The 20723-nt window shown below is 41.9% G+C and overlaps 1 pseudogene; it reads left to right on the top strand.

Annotated features, from left to right (window-relative positions):
- The first annotated feature begins 145 nt into the window (after positions 1 to 145).
- Positions 146 to 20519, top strand: LOC111845310 (zinc finger BED domain-containing protein 4-like; annotated as a pseudogene).
- The last annotated feature ends 204 nt before the right edge of the window (positions 20520 to 20723 follow it).

The raw sequence follows: 20723 nt of genomic DNA, 5'->3' as shown, positions 1-20723 counted from the left end.
TTAGACGCTGACATATGCTTTTTACAAGAAACCCACCTAACAAATTCTGATCTACAGCACATACATTTTCAACAATTTAACCAAACTTTCTCAGCAACCAGGGGCGTCGTAGTTGGGTGAAAAGTGGGACTAAATTACCAGGGCCCCAAGTGGGGGGAGGGCCCCTGAGGAGTGAAATTTTATTTTCCTTTAAATATAATTTTAAGATCACAATAAATGTTGTTAACTAATGTAAATGTTAATATTAAATGGGTAAATGCATCAGTTGATTGATGTATTAAATGGTGTCCAAGTACATAGGCTATAGTGTCTGAGGACAGGCACCCTCTCCTTGCACAAAATGGTTTAGTCCACCTTCACCGGGCTTTTTGACTAGGCACATTTGAAGTAGCGTTCATTCTGCTGAAGCGGCAGACGGCAGTGCATGGAAAATGATGTCAAAGAAAGGTAAATCTGGTTTTCAGAAGAGAAAAGAGAGGCAAGAAAGGGAGAAAAAAAGAAATGAGGGAAAGCAACTGCTTACCAACTTCTTTCCCAAGAAAGGTGAGCCCAAAATGCTAGAGCAAATAGTCTACAAATGAACTCCTGCTGTGGTTACTTAAAGTGCCCCTATTATGCCTTTTCATGCCATATCACTATGCCTTGTCATGTAGCTGTATGTGAACATAAATTACCTAAGTTGCCAACAGTAAACGATAAATGAAGTTTTTGTCTATCAAACAGAAAAGAGTCGACTCACATTCGCCTAAACGAGTCGTCAGCAATTCGAATCTTTTTCTGTTACGGCCACGTCACACACGGAGTAACATATTTGCATAATGTCCGCCCACGTTCTCATAAAACAATATTAGCAACCTTTAAAATGACATAATAGGGGCATTTTAAATACCACTGCGATTATCAGTGCTAATAACACAACAGCATAACACAAAATTAGAAATTACATGATGCCTTGTTTGCACAGCCTACACCATTTCAATAGTATACTAATTCGAAAACTAAATTAATATTTGTTATTGGACTATAATTGTCACGTTTCGAGGGTGAGCGAACGAGGAAACAGGCGAGTCCACTCAGGCATACGGGGAAACGGGGTTTAATGGAGGTCGACAGAGGCAGACAGGAACAAGACTTGACAATACAATGACTCATCTGGGGAAGACTGACTCTGACCAGGACTATATACAAAAGACAGGGCAGACTAACAAGGCACAGGCGAGAACAATCAGGTAAGAAACACGAGGTAACGAGGTGGGCGTGGCACACAGGAGGATCGAACGGAGCGGGGCGTGACAATAATAGTCTAACTTTGTAGGCTCAATGTCATATAGGTTCATGAGGATAGGCTGTCATATTAGTAGCAAAGCTACCTGTAACTTGTGAAATGCATGGCACTCAGTTTCAGAAACTGTCACAGAGGGTGATGCAGCAACAGACCCCTCATCATCTGATACTGTGGACTTAAGACAAGGTAAGCCTATACTGTAGTTTAAAATGAAAGCACATCATTTTAGCTGTTTATACTGTAATGTGTTTAGCAACACTAAGTCATGCTCTGCCTTTTACTGTAGTCTAGCTGTTTGGTTAGACTAACTAATAGACACATCCATAAGAAAAATGGCACTTAGTTTTTATTACGTGTTATACAAAATATTTAAATGTTAAGCAAGTTCAATTACATCCATTAGGCTACATTGGAATGATATATCTTTGCTTCATACGCTTGTAGAGGGGTCTGTCCAGCTAGATAGAGATGTGATAGAGGATGATGGAAGTGAAGGAAGTGAAAGCAGAGAAGGTTCGGAAGAAAGTGAAAGGGATGAAGAGAGGTCAGAAAGTAGTCAGGGCAGCGCAAAGGAGCCATTGCCTGAGGATCCAGTACTATGGCCAGAGAAGTTGACTAATGAAGAGAGAGACACAATAGTACGCAGATTGGCAAGCAAAGAAAAAACTAATAAAATCATAGCAAAAGACAAGGAAGGGAAACCATTTCCTAACTACCTTCAATTTGCAAAGTCAGCCAATGGCCGTGAGAAAATCAAAAGAGATTGGCTAATATATAGTGAAAGTGCAGAGGCTCTGTTTTGCATCCCATGCCTTCTGTTTTCTCACGAGCTTAAAAAGCCATCTAGAAGTGCTCTCAACAGTAACGATGGTATGAAAATATCACACATGAAATGGCAAAGAATGTACCGAAAATTACCAGAACACGAAACAAACATGTCTCATAAGGAATGTTATTTGAAATGGAAAAGCCTTCAGCATTCATTATTGTCTGGAACAGGAGTTGATGGTCACATTCAGAAACAAATACAGACAGAAATAGAAAAGAATAGAATGATTCTTGAGAGGCTTTTGGATGTGACCCTTCATTTAGCATCAAGAAATCTTCCATTTAGAGGCAAAACTTCAAATCTAGGTGATGTACACAATGGAAACTTTCTCGGCACTTTAGAGTTGCTGGCACATTATGATTCCGTTTTAGAAGAGCACTTGGAGAAATTAAAGGAAAAGAAAGAAGGTTCAAGGTTGACACACTATCTGAGTCCTGAGACACAGAATGAGTTTATTGATATATGTGGCAAAAGAGTGCTGAACACCATCCTGGCAGAAAGAGAAACTGCAATCTATTACTCTGTGATATGTGACTCAACACCAGATATCTCTCACACTGAACAGAATGTACTGTTATTAAGATATGTGCATCAAGATGTTGAAATTAGTGTTTGGAAGATAACTGAGAGATTCTGTCAATTTAAAGACTTTTACAAAAAGACAGGCAAGGACATTTCTGAAATGATTCAAGCTGTGCTGCAAGACAGTGGCATACCATTAGAAGACTGCAGAGGACAAGGTTATGACAATGGAGCCAATATGTCAGGGAAACTGAAAGGCGTGCAAGCTCAGATTCTAAAAGCAAATCCGTTTGCAATATACTCCCCCTGTGCATCTCATACCCTAAATTTGGTGGGTGTACACGCAGCTGAATCATGTCAGGAGGTTGCAACATTTTTTGGTAATGTTAATCGCCTCTATAATTTCTTCAGCGCTAGTCCAGAGCGATGGGCAATCTTGAAGAAAGAGACTGGATGCTCTCTTCATCGCCTGTCTGACACTCGATGGAGTGCACGGATTGCCGCTGTGCGAGTTGTGGCCTCTCATTTACCCTCTGTTCTGGTGGCACTAGAAGGTGTATTAGACACATGCAACCTTACAAGTGAAGCCAAGTCTGAGGCAAATGGCCTAAACAATTATTTCAAGACCTTTGATGCAATAGTTCTCCTAACTGTGTGGGTAAAGGTGCTACAGTGTATTGAAAATCGAAATCTAATCCTTCAGACAGGGGATATTTCTTTGGATAGTCAGGCTGCAAATATCAAGGATCTACAGGAGGAAATACAGGCTATTCGTAATAAATGGGACTCCCTTCTCACTGAAGCCTCCTTAGTAGCCCAAGCCATGGAGATCCCTTCTCAATTTAGAAGTGAGGAGAGGCGGAAACGGAAAAGGAAATTAATGTCTGATGAGAGGAGGAGTGAGGATGAGACTGAGTGTAGTGCAGAGCAGGCATTCAGAAACAATGTGTTTTTTGTTGCCATTGATAGCATCATCAGCGATCTAAGTGCAAGGTTCCAGACTACAGCCACCTTATGTGAATCTTTTGCACCTCTTCTGAGGTTGGGGAATATGTCAGAAGAACAGATAAAGGCAACATGTCGGGCTCTGACTAGAACATACCCAAAAGATCTCACAGTTGAATTTGAGAATGAGATGCTGCTCCTAAAGACAGTGTATAATGCCACATTTGCCCATAACCTGTCCCCTCTTCAGCTCCTTAATGCCATATATAAGCTACAGCTACAGAGCATTTTTGGAGAAACATGCATTGCACTGAGGATTTTCTGTACCTTACCTGTAACGGTTGCTGGTGGTGAGCGTGCTTTCAGTAAGATGAAACTGGTTAAAAACTACCTGAGATCAACAATGAGTCAGGATAGATTGAACAGCCTTGCCCTTCTCTCCATTGAAAGTCAGTTGGCAAGTAAACTGGACTTTAAGGACCTCATCAAGGATTTTGCCACCAAGAAGACCCGTCAGTGGGCACTAACTGGGCTATAAATTTCAGTGTTTAGCACTTTGTGAAAGTTTTTTTGTCCTTTATTAACGGAAATTGACAAGTGAGGTTTTTTTTTATCTTTCAGAGTAAATTAAGCATTTTGTTAATGTGGAACGCTGAAATGGCATTTTTCTTTATTGTAATATACTCCTTAATAAAAAGCTGTTCTCTTCAGCCAAATGAAAAAGTGTTTCAATTTTCATGCAGGTCTATAGTGTTGGGGGGGGGGGGGGTTTCGGGGGGGGGCCCATGGCCACTGCTTGTGCATAGGGCCCAGAATTTGGTGCTACGCCCCTGTCAGCAACATATAACATTCTAAAGAGTGGTGTCTCAATATTAGTTAAGAGAATACCATTAACTCATAACACCTCGATTATTGACCCAAAGGACAATATATCATTATTAATGTGATCATTTTTGGTACAACGTTTAAATGTACTGGCATATATGGCCCCAACACAGATGATCCATCTGTTTCCACAACTTTTTTTTCCCTACTAAACAACTCTACAAATATTATAATTGCGGGTGATTTAAACACAGTAACAGACCCAACAATTGATCGTTCACACACCTCAGCTACTTCACACATCTGGCACTCCACTGAAATAATAAATCAATGCAATACAGATTACGGACTTGGCGATGGTTGGAGAAATCAAAACCCATCAACTAGATAATATTCATATTTTTCTTCTGTTCATAAATGTTTTTCCTAACTAGTAATTCACTCAAAAAAGTCTACATAATACAATACATCCAATTATAATTAGTGATCATGCCCCCTGTATTCTTGATTATTAATAGCAGTTCTCCCTTAAGAATTTCAACAGTCGGCGTCTTAATATATCATTACTCAAGGATCCCAACTTTAATTAAAAAAAGAATGTCTTTCATGGAAATTAATGACTCTCCAGAAATCTCAGCTTGGGAAACAAGCAAAGCAGTAATCAGATGAAAAATAATTTCATATTCATCATATTTAAAAAAAGCAGCAGCAGAATTTAGAAAATGAGCTAGAATGGAAACTTAAATCCCTAACACAATCATACTCAGACAATCCCCAAGGAGAAGTCCTGAATGAAATAAATAACATCAAAACACAGCTAGAAGAAATATTACATAAAAGGACCCAATTCTTAAACACCTTAAGTATGAGCATTTTGAATATAGCAACAAAATAAGCAGATATTTGGCAAATCAATTGCAGTTTATAAAAGAGAAGGCAAGAATTACATTAATACTTGATTCAGCAGTTAAAATTATGCAAAATCCTTCTGAAATGAACATTGTTTTTAGAATTTTTTTTTATAAATAACTCTACATCTCTGATCTAAACCCAAACCTATCAGAAATAGAATCTTTCTTAGGGAAAATAGTTTTACCTTCACTACCCCAAGAATTGCATGATGCAATCGATTCCCCATTGTCTCAGATGAAATTAAAAATGCTCTTCAACGAATAACAAATCATGTGTCCCTGAGTTCTATAAACATTTCTGGGATATTCTTTCACCATTATTTTACAGAGTAGTAACAGAGATCAAGAAGACTTCATTAATACGGGCATATACACTCACCTAAAGGATTATTAGGAACACCATACTAATACGGTGTTTGACCTCCTTTCGCCTTCAGAACTGCCTTAATTCTACGTGGCATTGATTCAACAAGGTGCTGAAAGCATTCTTTAGAAATGTTGGCCCATATTGATAGGATAGCATCTTGCAGTTGATGGAGATTTGTGGAATGCACATCCAGGGCACGAAGCTCCCGTTCCACCACATCCCAAAGATGCTCTATTGCGGTACTTGTGACTAGTGACAAGGTGTATTGCAACAGCAATAAAGGGTTTCATCAATCAATCAATTGGGTTGAGATCTGGTGACTGTGGGGGCCATGTTAGTACAGTGAACTCATTGTCATGTTCAAGAAACCAATTTGAAATGATTCGAGCTTTGTGACATGGTGCATTATCCTGCTGGAAGTAGCCATCAGAGGATGGGTACATGGTGATCATAAAGGGATGGGCATGGTCAGAAACAATGCTCAGGTAGGCCGTGGCATTTAAACGATGCCCAATTGGCACTAAGGGGCCTAAAGTGTGCCAAGAAAACATCCCCCACACCATTACACCACCACCACCAGCCTGCACAGTGGTAGCAAGGCATGATGGATCCATGTTCTCATTCTGTTTACTCCAAATTCTGACTCTACCATTGAAATGTCTCAACAGAAATCGAGACTCATCAGACCAGGCAACATTTTTCCAGTCTTCAACTGTCCAATTTTGGTGAGCTCGTGCAAATTGTAGCCTTTTTTTCCTATTTGTAGTGGAGATGAGTGGTACCCGGTGGGGTCTTCTGCTGTTGTAGCCCATCCGCCTCAAGGTTGTGCGTGTTGTGGCTTCACAAATGCTTTGCTGCATACCTCGGTTGTAACGAGTAGGGTTGGGTATCGTTTGGAGTTTTTTCGATACCGGTGCCAAATCGATACTTTTAAAACGGTACCGGTGCCAAAACGGTGCCTGAACCGATACTTTACAAAAGCCACAAAATGATGGTGGATGACTCAAGAATACATTTTTATTGAACAAAAAATTGAATGCTTAAAATTGAACAATATATTAAAAGTTTAAAGTATATATGAATATATATGTAAATACAAAAAACAACAACAAAACATAAGCCACCTATGTAATGTTAATTTAACATTACATTAGCCTACTACTAACCTGCGGAAAGCCTGCTGTCGTCATCATAATCGGTGGACTTTTTGCTACGGTTGGTATGACTGGGGCTGGGGTCATCCACACCGACAGTGCCAGCTGTTGTCCGCAAGCTGTCAAACTTAGTGCATCCCTCTGCTTTTAAATTTATTCCGTGTGCCCTCAAATGTTTCATCAGATTTGACGTGTTTCCCCCTTTACACGCAACTGCTGTAAAACATTTGCTGCACGTCGCGGTGTCAGAATCCTTTTTTTTTAAATATAGCCACACTTTCGACCGTTTAATTTTAGGCATTTTAAGTAAGGGATAATGTACAGGCAGCTGGTAGTTATCGCAGAAATAAGCCCCGACAGTGTGATCACGACCCGACGCGAAGCGCTTATTACACGGCTACTTGCCACATAAGGAAAATGACATGAATGACATGGACATGAATATGAATTTGAAACATTTTATTGGCATATTTGTTTTAAAATAACATTTTTATCTTTCAGCGAAACGATATAGTACCACGTGACTATGCGTTATTACTTTGGAGCGGTTATTATTTGAAAATAACGAACCTGCAAATGTCTCAACTGACCAATCAGAATCAATCATTCCAGAGAGCCGTGTAATAACGAAAGTTATTTAATTTAGCAAGCTAAGATAGCGGTAGACCACCTGCTGCCGTCAGAGCAAGTGTAACGTTAGTTGCTGCATTCACGCGCATCTCGGATGGTCTCATTTCCTGATGATGTCACGTGTGTGTTGATGAATCTGATGTTTATTACAACTGTGTCATCATAGCTCCAGAGAACAAATATTTCAATCGACAGTTCAGGCATCTAAGCGGCACCGAAATGAGGCACCGAAATTCGCGTTCTGTTTCGGTCTGGTACATACCGGTTATATTGGTACCGGTGCCGTATCGGCACCGGATGTCGGTACCCAACCCTAGTAACGAGTGGTTATTTCAGTCAAAGTTGCTCTTCTATCAGCTTGAATCAGTCGGCCCATTCTCCTCTGACCTCTAGCATCAACAAGGCATTTTCGCCCACAGGACTGCCGCATACTGGATGTTTTTCCCTTTGCACACCATTCTTTGTAAACCCTAGAAATGGTTGTGCGTGAAAATCCCAGTAACTGAGCAGATTGTGAAATACTCAGACCGGCCCGTCTGGCACCAACAACCATGCCACGCTCAAAATTGCTTAAATCACCTTTCTTTCCCATTCTGACATTCAGTTTGGAGTTCAGGAGATTGTCTTGACCAGGACCACACCCCTAAATGCATTGAAGCAACTGCCATGTGATTGGTTGATTAGATAATTGCATTAATGAGAAATTTAACAGGTGTTCCTAATAATCCTTTAGGTGAGTGTATGTATACAGCAGGTATATCATTAGTTCTAAAACCCAACAAAGATCCCACTAACCCCTCTAGCTATTGCCCTCTTTCACTAATCTACTCAAACCTAAAAATCATCACAAAAGCTCTAGCCATGTGAATCGAAACAGTAATCCAATTGCTAATACATCCGGATCAGACAGGATTCATAAAGAATAGATATTCATCTGAAAACACAAGAAGACTATTTCATCTAATCAGCGTTTCACAACAGCGACTGTCCAAGACTGTAATCCTGTCACTAGATGCTGAAAAAACATTTGACAAAGTTAACCGACTATTTCTATCTTTATTTTATTTTAAAGCTAGTCAGTTGAGTTATGTAGTTAAATACACTCAACAGCAACTCTTCAATATAACTATCAAACAATTAGAATGCTTTAAAAACCTAATAATTTCAACAACCTTATCAGCCTGGTGGAAAGCAAACAAAATCACCAAACCATCACTCATACGTAAGAACATAAGAAATTTACAAATTTGGGAAAAAGAATCTCGCCCCAAATCTACTAAAATATTATGAAGCTTTTGAAGGTGTTTAGACTATTTAGCATTTCAAGTTTGTGATTTGCTTGTCTCAAAAAAAGGTATATTGTTTCAAAACTTTTAAAATTTTTAATGTAATTTTTTTTTTTTTATTTAATCTTGGGTTCCTCTAAGCTTATGTATCATGTCTTGCAGTTTTCGCAGACAGCAACATGGGTTTGTTTGTTGATTTGGAGAGGACCAAACCTTTGTCGGCCCCATTGTTTCAGGCAGCATGGGCGGCCACGTATTATCTTAATGAGGCGTTGACTATGCGAGTCAACATTGTGCATGCAAGTAAACTACAATTGACTTGTATGTTTACTATTAAAACAAGTTGTATTGTTGTTTTGTTGTTCTCTTCCAGAGACGATGGAATCTACTAAAGAAAACATAGTGTGTGGGGGGGGGGGTTGTTTGGAACCATAGCCCTCCACTTCCTCCTCCTCCTACCCCGCGATCGAGTGTTTTACAAAAGAACAAACACTGTTTTTAATTGATCTGATGCAATACTATATGGATTCTAACGGTGAAGGTCCACCCAAGACCTTAAAGGAACTGAATAACCATGTAAAAGAAGGCAAAAACAAGAAGAAGCACATGTGGATCAAAATGGCCTCAAAACTCTCTGTGTATTTCAAACAACACGTTAGCAATGAAGAGGAGCCACAAAAGTGCCATATGCTGGAGGAGGTCTATAAAAGGGTGAAAGATAGTAACAGGATGACTAACCAAGAGAGAGTCAAATTTCAGTTTTTTGCCAAAATGGATGAGCTGTTGGGCAGGCACCACGATGTGGACTTTCCGGTTGTTGGGACAGTTGGGTGTGTGGAGGTGCATAACGAAGAAGTCCTGAGTGGCCAAACAGGGCCATTATGTACTCCACCCCCAGGCACACCGACAGGAAGGTCTCTATTGACCCAGCCGTCAGGCAAGCGGAGAAGGTTGTAAGATGGCTTTGCCGCTGTTCTGGACTTTCTGAATGATTTGGAAGCTACAAGCCAGAGATGTAACGAGGAGACGACACAGTTGCTTAGGTCCTTACAAGAGGAATTTGTTTTAATGATGAAATCTCTTATTGAGCGGCAGCGGGTTGATCATCCATAATCAGGGTTCCCGTTGCTGCTCGTCACTCTCGTCATTGACGAAAACGGAACCCATGGTGACGAAGAAAAACGGCATCAAATCGTCACTCTGGCGAATTCAATTTTCAAATGACGAATTTTGAATTTTTGAAAAGTCGAATTTAATTTTTTCCCAATTTTCAACCGTAGCACCCGTAGGGCCTAATCAAAACTGGCCCGGCGCCCCGGACACACGATCGTCGATCATCCATGTCAAATGAGCATGGGCCGTTCTAAAAGTAGCAAATGTTATCGATCGGTGTGGGGACATTCTAAAACGCTTAATGTGAAAACGTTTAATGTACCAAAATAGCAACCAATAATCACCAAATTTCGCACACACACATCTGGTCATAAAGACTTTCACCTGACAAAAAATCAAAACCGAAACACAAGGAATATGGACTTTATTTTACGTTAAGCGTTTTCCCCTCCATTGACGCCCATTATAAGGAAAAGGCTTAATGTAACTTAAAGTACCAAGACAGCCACCAAAAATCACTATATTTCTCACACATATATCTGGTCATAAACACTTTCACTTGACAAGAAATCTAAACCGAAATGCTAAGAATAAGGACTTTATACTACGTTAAGCGTTTTCCCCTCCATTGACGCCGATTATAAGGAAAAGGCTTAATGTAAAATAAAGTCCATATTCCTTGTATTTCGGTTTATATTTTTTGTCAAGTGAAAGTGTTTATGACCAGATGTGTGTGTGCAAAATTTGGTGATAATTATTGGTCGCTATTTTGGCACATTAAACCACATTAAGCATTTTCACATTAAACGTTTTAGAATGTCCCTCTCAAAGGTACTATGAAACACCGGGAAAGTATTAGCTTACCTTATATATATAGTTAGAACATTATTTCCGAAATGCATACTATACATCATGTTTTCAGGACGCTAGCACGCAAATTTTTACACAGTATTCACGATTCTCCCAACCTTATCAAGTAGACTCGTGACTCGCCCATGCCGTTAGTTGACCAATCACAGTGTGATTGTCAGAAGAGATGTACTGTATATTCAGTGAGTTTAATTATTAATTTATTAAGAAGCGGCGAGAGAATGACTAAAACAACGGATGCTGAAAAAAAAGTGAAGAATTTGATTAGTAGAAGCAAAAATACAAAGAAAAGTGAAGAATTGAAATCAAACTCCACGGGGAACCCTGCATAATCTCCACTTATGGACTCATTGTGTAAGTAGTTGTCGTATACGCATGTTTGTACATCTGCAATTTGTTTGGACTCCTTATTTTGTACATAGTTATTGTGAAAGCATGTTTGCACATTTCACATATGACATAGCATAGGACATGTTTAACACACTGAAACTGTTGCACTACTTTGTTTAATAGAATACATTTTCTATTTAAGATGCATGCTCTCATTGTGAACACTTAAACATAGAACAAATTTATTCAATTATCAACATGAAATTTACATTCAGGACAAGATTATAATTATAATTAAGCTTGATTCAGACATTTAGGCATCAACATCTGCCTCCCCTGGACAGCCTCCTGGGTGCTCCTTCACACCTCAGATACACCAGCACAAATGTTGTGCAGAAAACATACAGTCATTATCCTCTTCCACTACACTAGCAGGAAGACTATTCCATACTCTAACCACACGCTGTGTAAAGAAGTGCTTCCTCAAATTTGTTTTAAAATGTTCTCCCGCTAATTTCCACTTATGGCCACGAGTTCTAGTATTTAAACTAATATTGAAATAGCCATTTGGCTGAACAGCATCCAGACCTGTTAGAGTCTTATAGACCTGGATCATGTCCCCCCTTCGTCTCCTTTGCTCAAGGCTAAACAGATTCAGCTCAGCTAACTTCTCCTCATAAGACATTCCTCTAAGACCAGGAATAATTCTCGTAGCCCTCCGTTGCACCTTTTCTTCTCACATGAAGTTGGCCAGGAGATAAAGAGGGGCCCCAGAGTACTGAAGGGCTGAAGGACTTCAGTCACAGCCTTCTGTGCTGTTGACTGTAAAATGTTAAACCAGTCAGAAATCTCTCTGAAACTGTTCTGGTTCACCATGTACCACAAGAACATCAAGACCTTCTGTTTTACAGGAACAGGTGGAAGCCCTCTAGTCGGTTCCTTTGTTAGCCCCTGTTCCTTTAGCTTCAGTAGAAGATAGTCACACTGACTTTTGGTTACTCTGAGATGGCGGAAAAATGTGTTGTCGTCCATGCTCATCATTCGTTCTCATTCTATGCCCCACCACCCGATGAGCTAAATGGGGGATAGCACAGGCTACTGCAACCCTTAGAAAAACAAAAAAAAACAAAAAAGAAATAATCATTATTCCCAGTCGTTTGACTCTCATTCAAGCACAAGTTTAAACAACTGGACTTTCAGTAAACACTAGGTATTTTTGCCGTTTTCCGTAAAGATGAAAATTGTGGAGATCGACCATTACCATAGAATTTCGCACAGTATATTTTCAAAAATAGGTATCAACAGTAATTCCAAGTTGGAACGTTTCTTAATATCTCACAAATTTAATTCAAAAATTAAAAAAAACGTTACAGGTGAGTGAAGGTTTGTTTTTTTCTCCCTGGTGATATCACAATAGCTGTAAATTGTGGCTGGAATAATACAAAATTTCCTTTATCCTCTCTTTTTTTGTGGGGTATACAACGTAGCACATACCTTTTTCGCCATTCTTCCTCTTTAGTTTGGTTTTTGATGTCAAGTAATCTTTCCATGAGTTTTTTTCTGCTCAGACAACAGCAACAACAGCATGTTCATGGAGGAAGCCATATTTGTTCCTTGATCTGTAGCTCGAACGGGAGATTGGTCAGACGGGATTCACCTTGGAATTTCCCACTTCCGAGAGATAATCGAATGCAGGATTAGCTTGCACTACACTAACAGGAAGATTATTTCATACTCTAACTACACATTGTGTAAAGAAGTGCTTTCTCAAATCCATTTTAAAATGTTCTCCTGCTAATTTCCACCTATGGCCATGAGTTCTAGTATTTAAAAAAATTTTAGTAGCCATTTGGTTGAACAGCATCCAGACCTGTTAGAATCTTATATACCTGGATCATTTTCCCTCTTAGTCTCCTTTGCTCAAGGCTGAACAGATTCAGTTCATTCAACCTCCCCTAATAAGACATTCCAGACCAGGAACAATTCTTGTAGCCCTACGTTGAACCCTTTCAAGGCAGCAATGTCCTTTTTAAGGTACGGTGACCAAGCCTGCACACAATATTTTAGATGGGCTCTTACCAAGAAGTTGTATAATATTAACATCACCTCCCTTGACATAAACTCCACACACCTAGAGATGTAACCCGACATCCTATTGGCCTTTTTAATTGCTTCCCCACACTGGCAAGAGTGGGACATGGAAGCATCAACATACACAGCTTTATTTCAGTGGAACCCATAAAATATCTGTAATTTATATTTCTGCTCCCTGCATGGATTACCTTACATTTATCTACGTTAAATTTCATCTGCCAGGTATCAGACCAGTCACTAATTAAATCAAGATCCTCTTGTAGCCTCAGTGCTGCTAGTTCAGAATCTGCTACACCACCCACCTTGGTGTTGTTTGCAAATTGAACTAGTTTACTGTATGAATTGGTGTCAATATCATTAATATAAATTAGGAACAATAGTGGTCCTAAAATTGAACCCTGCGGTACCCCACTATGAACGCAGGCCCACTATGATATTGTGCCTCTAATAACAACTTGCTACTTCCTGTCTGTTAACTATAGTTAAATTTTACTAAATAATATTTCAAATATAAAAGCATAAATGGAGTGTTAGTGTCAGCATAACAAAATGCAACAGTTTCTGAAATACACACCCAGAGACAAAATATGACAACAAATTTTGAAGATGAGCAAATATGAAGTTTTTATACAGATGGCACTGTGATCTCCACTGAAGATTATGGCTGTATTTCTTGCTGACCATAGTCATCTTTATCAGTGTACTGTTCAATGGAATTACAAGTTAGCGCTGCTCCAAGCTTTGGAGACGTATAGAGGCCTGCTTTCCCTTAGCCAGTAGAGGGTGACCTAGAGCTGTGGAAATTCCAAGACGATTTATCAGTGCAGATGTGTGAGAGTTGCAATGCATAGCCAAGCAGAGCTTGTTTTAGCATTTAGATAGGGACTTTTGTGCTTGGAGCAGATTCTTTGTAGGTAGACAAAATGCATGCATTCCTATTAGTCATTGCTTTAAAATTCTTCACTTCCACAACAACCTACCCATTTAATGAAGGATAAATAACTCAAACACTGATGTTGTCACGCCCAGCTCCGTACGATCCTCGTGAGTGCCACGCCCCCCTCATTACCTCGTGTGAATCTCTGATTGTGATCACCTGGTGCCTGTTATGTTCAACCTGTCTTGTGCATTTAGTCCGTGTCTCAGTTAGTTTCCCCAGATCCGTCATTGTAGTGTCAGTGGATGTTCGTGCATGTCTACCCTCCGTTACAAATAAACCCTGTTTGCCCGACTTCACGGCTCTGCTCGCCTGCTTTCCGGCTCGCCTGCCCCGCAAGCCTGAGAGAATGACGGATCTCTACAACGACTCACCGCAGCAAGCCGTTGATCAGCGGCTCGGCTTACTGCAGGAGGTGAGCTACTGGCTAAACCTGCCAGAGGTCCGTGAGGACCCTGGATTACGGGACCTAGCCAGCAAAAGCGGGACCCTTCTCGAGGAGATAACCTCCGGCAGCTCGTCGACGGGGTGACGGAGAAGCAGCTCCAGCCGCTCACCCTCTCCCAGGCAACACTGCCTCAACCGACCTGCCCCAGCCGGAGAAAGCAGAAGAGAAGAAGGAACAGAAGGAAGGCGGAAACCCTGACGCTCCGCTTGGGAGCCTGCTCTCTGCTCCCTGCCCGTGAGCACAAGGGCTCACCACCCGCCTGGGACGACTGCGCTGTTGCCCGCCTAGCCAGCTTCCACCGAGAGCAGCCGCCTCCGTGGGAAGCTTCCTTTTATCGTCTGGGGCACGGCGGAATACGCGCCATGAGAGACCCTTAAAGGGACAGCGAGGCCCTTAAAGGGACAGCGCCTGCTCCGGACTTGCCAGCAGCGCCTGCTGCTGCAGCCACTGCACTGCCCGCGGCAACGCCTGCTGCTGCTGCTGCCGCACTGCCCGCGGCAACGCCTGTCCAGCCTGACCCGCCTGTCCTGCCTGACCCGCCTGTCCTGTCTGACCCTGTGATGGCGGCGCCCGCCGAGGCGCCCCCTGCTGGCCGCGTGACGGCGGCGCCCGCCGAGGCGCCCCCTGCTGGCCGCACGCCCGAGGTGCCCGCAGAGGCGCCCCCTGCTGGCCAGGAATTGGTGGTGCCCGCTGCAGCTCCGCCCGAGGTCCTGGCTTCACCTCCGCCTGCAGCTGATGACGCCGCTCTGCCCGCGGCGCCCCCTGCTGGCCGCACGCCCGAGGTGCCCGCCGAGGCGCCCCCTGCTGGCCGCACGCCGGAGGTGCCCACCGAGGTCGCCCCCTGCTGGCCACACGGCCCTGCCTGAGGCCGCCTCTCTTCCCGTCCAGCCCGGCTCTTCTGACCTGCCCGTCCAGCCCGGCTCTCCTGTCCTGCCCATCCAGCCCGGCTCTCCTGTCCTGCCCGTCCGGACTGCCTCTCCGGCTGCGCCGCCTGCTGCCACGCCCGTGGCCCCTGCTGCAGCTGCCGTCGCCGCTCTGCCCGAGGTGCCCCCTGGTGGACTCACAGCCGAGGTGCCCCCTGGTGGACTCGATTCACTGCCGACAGATTTTTGCTGACTGGGAACCAGTTAAAAAAAAAATTACCTAGAGCTCGATCTGAATCTCAGAAGTCAAACCGTGAAGGCCTACCTAACATAACTTGTATGTGTGGGTAAATGAGTCACGCGGCACATCTCTCAGCGGAAACAAAGGGTAAAGCTTCAGTCTCACCTCGCATTCGCTGTGATAGCATCGTGCATGTTTACACTAGCTGAATGGGTATATTTAGACAATAAAAATACATTTATACAATGACAGTAACAGTAATTATTATATAATAAGAACATAAGAACTATACAAACGAGAGAAGGCCATTCGGCCCATCGAGCTTGCTTGGGGAGAACTTAACTAATAGCTCAGAGTTGTTAAAATCTTATCTAGCTCTGATTTAAAGGAACCCAAGGATTCAGCTTGCACTACGTGTGGAAAAGAGTCTTAAATATTTACAGTAAGTTCCATCCAGTCCGGATTGTTTATAAATGTTCCCCTTCTTATTTGTTAATTGAACTTCACGCGCTGACTTACCCGAGTTATCTCTCCCCTATCGGACGGAATAGTTGTCAGTCATAAGCCCCGCCCATCTTCCTGAGAGTGGAGAACCCGCTCGCTCACTTAGTAACACGGACTGCAGAAGTGGAGCGGTGCCAGTGGAGCGTAGCTGAACGAAGTTATAGTCAGTTTTCCCTTATAATCGCAGTTAGATATAAATTAGTATTTCTGTTAGCCCTCGGAGTGCGTATTTGACCGTAAGTCATTTCTTATGGTGTAATCTGTTATTTCAGGTAGTACTTGCCGTTTGTTAGGATGTGAATCCTCGTTAGTCGCGGAGTTAGCATAGACGCCATTTTATGTCTCTGTATAGCCATGCCGCATCCTTTAAGTTTCCTTGTGTATCGCGTGCATTAATGTCCATATTTGTTATGCTATGCTTAGGAGATATTGCACGTTTAGCATTGCACAAGTTATAAAGAATGTATGTTACATGGTATGTTAATGACCTGGTACTGTAGCATACTTTGCTGTTATTTGTTATATACCTGTATTATGTTTTGCTCTAGGAAAACCACTTCATTTCAGGGCACTTCTCTCAATCGGATAAAGTGAATGGAAATAAGCAATTGTGGCTGGTGTGATGTTTAATAGGATTCTTGACTACATACATCCTTAACCGGATATCGGCAGCGGTTCCATCTCAATCGACACCGGCAACCTAGCTCAAAGCATCGGATATAGTTTCCTCAGCTACAAATTTGGTCCTTCGAGCCGGATAGGGAATTACTACCGTACTCATGTTTTCTCCAGATTAGAGCCCGACCGATTTATCGGCAGGCCGATATTATCGGCCGATATTAGGCATTTTCCAGACTATCGGTATCGGCATTTATAATGGCCGATAAATGAATATTTCAAAAATAAAATAAAAACGGACAAAACACCCTTCAACCATGTCATGAGTGTTAGAGTTGTATAGTTTGTCCACCAGAGGGCACTCTACACCATCCCTGTTGGCAACACTCGTGTATAACGCGCCACACATCCTGCAACCTGCTGATCCAGCCAGAGTCGGGCAGAGAACCGGTTATCGCGAGTGAGATCATAGGCGAAGTGTGTTCATGGTGAGTTGGTCACGAGACATACATTGCTTGAATAACAATCAAAAGAACATCCCCATCAGTTCTCTTAACTCAAATAAGCATGACAAAATTCGTGACTATCATGTCCAGTTTTGCTGCTGTTAAATAAGCCGAGAGTGAAGCGGAATTAGCTAACCACAAAGCTAGCTAATGCCACTATCAGTGGAAGACCGCTAACGTTAACATTAATGAGCTTGGAAACCACAACGAACTTATTCTGCCTAAATAAAGTAATGATTACTGTATTTATAACTAGCATATCTCTAGTTACAGTCCCTGCATTGTAAAATGTAAGTTAGACATTTGCGAGGAGTGAACATTTAGACATAGAGAAAAAGTATCAAACGTAGCTTGTGCATAAAAGTTAGCTTTTCTTTTACATGTGTGTGAAATCCAATGACGCCAAGTGTGCGTTGCAGACTGTCGTTCAGCCACAGCATTTGCAGACTGTCGTTCAGCAACTGATGCTTGAAAATGGTTTGATGTAGCTTGGTGGAAAGAATTTAAAAAGTGCAGGTAAAGGGATAAGCAAGCTGACATTGTAATTATAAGGTAGCTTATAACCCAGCTAACAATTTATGGTTCCCCGAACGTTCTGGGAACGTTAGTTTTTGGTTCCCGAACGTTCCCTGAAGGTTAGTTTTTGGTTAGGTTTTGGTTCCCATGGAAAGTTTGCTTAACGTTCTGGGAACGTTAGTTTTTGGTTACACCAAACGTTCCCAGAACGTTCCCCTAATGTTCACTAAAAGTTGCAACCTTTAGGGAACTTTAGGAGAACGTTCCCTAAATGTTCTGTGTTAGTGGGGAAGGCAATGTAGGGACTAATTATTACACACGCACACAAACATTTAGGAGTGACCTTTATCTTGTTTAATGATAATATAATTGATGATGATAGTAATAATGTCATCATTATTTTTTCTAATTATTACTGTCAATAATAATAATAATAATAATAGCCTAATAATAATAATAATAATAATGCTGGTAGTAATAGTTGTGGCTGTAGCAGCAATCATTTTATTTGTATGTTTATGTTACGTTTTATGTTATGTTGTTTTTTGTATATCTCACCTGGCTTGTTTACTTTATATTTTGACAGATGGCAAGTGGTGGACGAAGTCAAGTATGGGAGCATTTCACAAAAGGCCCATCGGGTACAGTCACATGCAACATCTGTACAGGCTCTGTGAGCCAGGGATCTAGCAGCCTCAAATTTAAAAATACATCCAACTTGTGGGCACACCTTAAATCAAAACACAAAGAGATCTACGAGAAGATGCAAAAAGAAGCACAGCCTCAATTTCCAACCACATCATTGACACAGCCAACCCTAAAACAAGTGCTAGAGAAAACCACAAAATGGACTCTAAATGATCCAATAACTGAAGAAATGGACAAACTCCTGATGGAGATGATAGCCACTGACATCCTGCCTTTTGCAGTTGTTGAGGGTGCAGGGTTTAAAAGGGTTATGGCCAAGGCAGTGCCCAGATACCCATTAAAGACAGAGAAATTTTTCCGTACAAAGATGATGGATGAGATTTACACAGGAGTTGTAAACAAAATAAAGAAACTGCTGTCAGTTGAAAATGCAGGAAACAGCATTTCTTTTACCACCGACTGTTGGTCAGGGTCAAATGAGGCACTCATGAGCCTGACTGCTCATTTCATTGACAAGAATTGGAAAAAGGTCCAACTTGTCTTGAACGTGAAATCCTTGTCACAGTCCCACACAGGACAGTACATTGGAGAGACATTTCTGTCCATGCTTGAAGAATGGGAAATTGATGAGGAGCGGGTCATGCTTGTACTCAGGGACAGTGGGGCAAATATGGTCAAAGGCATGCGCCTTGTTGAGATGCCAGACCTGAGCTGCAGTGCTCACATACTGCACCTAGTTATCAATGATGGCCTCAGTTCCCAGAGAGTGGTGGTGGACATTCTGGCAAAGCTGAAGAAAATTGCAACTCACTTCAACCACTCTGTTACGGCAAAATTCAGGAGGAGCTAGGTGTCCCACAGCATTCGATCATACAGGCAGTACAGACAAGGTGGAACTGGACACTGCACATGTTGGTGAGGATGATTGAACAGAAAAGAGCCATCACTGCGTATGCTAGCGACCATGGACATTTCTCATGTCTGTCAGCAGAGGAATGGTCCATTGCGTCGAACCTGGCAGAGACCCTTGGACCACTGGAGGAGGTGACACTGGAATTCAGCAGAAAGGACTCATCCACATCCTGCATTCTACCATGTTTAGCAGTGTTACAACGTTTACTGGAGTCAGAGGGACCAACCACCAGGGGTATTCAAACCGCAAGAAAATTCATGCTGGACAGTTTGCAAAAAAGATTTGCAAAAGTTAAAGACGCTAAACAGGTGGTGCTTGCCTGTGTCCTGGACCCACGCTACAAAGAGCGCCCTTTGGTACCAGAAATTCTGGTAGAGGTGAAAACCTGGCTAAAAGAGGCTATGGAGACCAGTCCACCAGATTCTGCCACGGAAACTCCATCTGAGGAGACCAATCCCAAAAGGCCGAGAACAGAGGACCAAGTACCCAGTCTCTTAGACTCGCTGTATGACACTGTGCTCCTTCCATCCACCAGTGAGGCAGTGGAACCAGAGGGGATCATCGAAGAGCTAGAACGGTACTTCAGAGAGCCTGTCATTGACAGAAAGAGTGGGAATCCATATGATTGGTGGAAACACAACACCAACCGTTTCACCAGACTGTCAGCTTTGGCAAGGCAGTACCTCTCCTGTCCACCCTCCTCTGTGGCGAGCGAAAGAGTGTTCAGCACCATAGGGAATATTTATGAGGATAGGCGAAGCTCTTTGAAAGGAGAGAATGCAGAGAAACTTTGCTTCTTGTACTACAACCTGCCTCTGCTGGACTGGAGCTATTGAGGATTGACTTATTCAGTACACTACCTCATATACTGTTAGCAATTTATAAGTAGTATAGTTCAGAGTTATATTTATGAAGCTTACAAAGTCTTTTAATACTGGTAACTTTGATTTGGTTGTTGTTGTTATTGTGTTTTTGTTCAAAGGACTTTACGTTTCATATCTTAAGTTTGTATTTTTATACATTTTATTTATCAGAACTTTAATATATTTTGATGTTCCTCTGTTCTGTTGTGACAATAAAAGAAACAAGTTTCATTTTTAAAATGCATTATCATATTATGTTAGTTAAAACTCATGAATAACTACAAATAACTAATGTTAGGGAAATCTGTTAATGTTTTGTTGCGAGTTTCTGAAATAAAATATATATATATATTATATATATATCCACCCAGTCATCCTTGATGCTCGTCATCCCATCACTCTGCTGATCATTCAGGATTATGACGAGAGGCTGTGTTATCCTGGCCCTGAATGAGTTTTCGCAGAGCTGAGGCGACGACATTGGATTCTCCGAGGAAGAGAAGCG

Source organism: Paramormyrops kingsleyae, chromosome 19, assembly GCF_048594095.1.
Source record: "Paramormyrops kingsleyae isolate MSU_618 chromosome 19, PKINGS_0.4, whole genome shotgun sequence".
NCBI lineage: Eukaryota > Metazoa > Chordata > Actinopteri > Osteoglossiformes > Mormyridae > Paramormyrops > Paramormyrops kingsleyae.
This window is presented reverse-complemented; position numbering and strand designations above follow the sequence as displayed.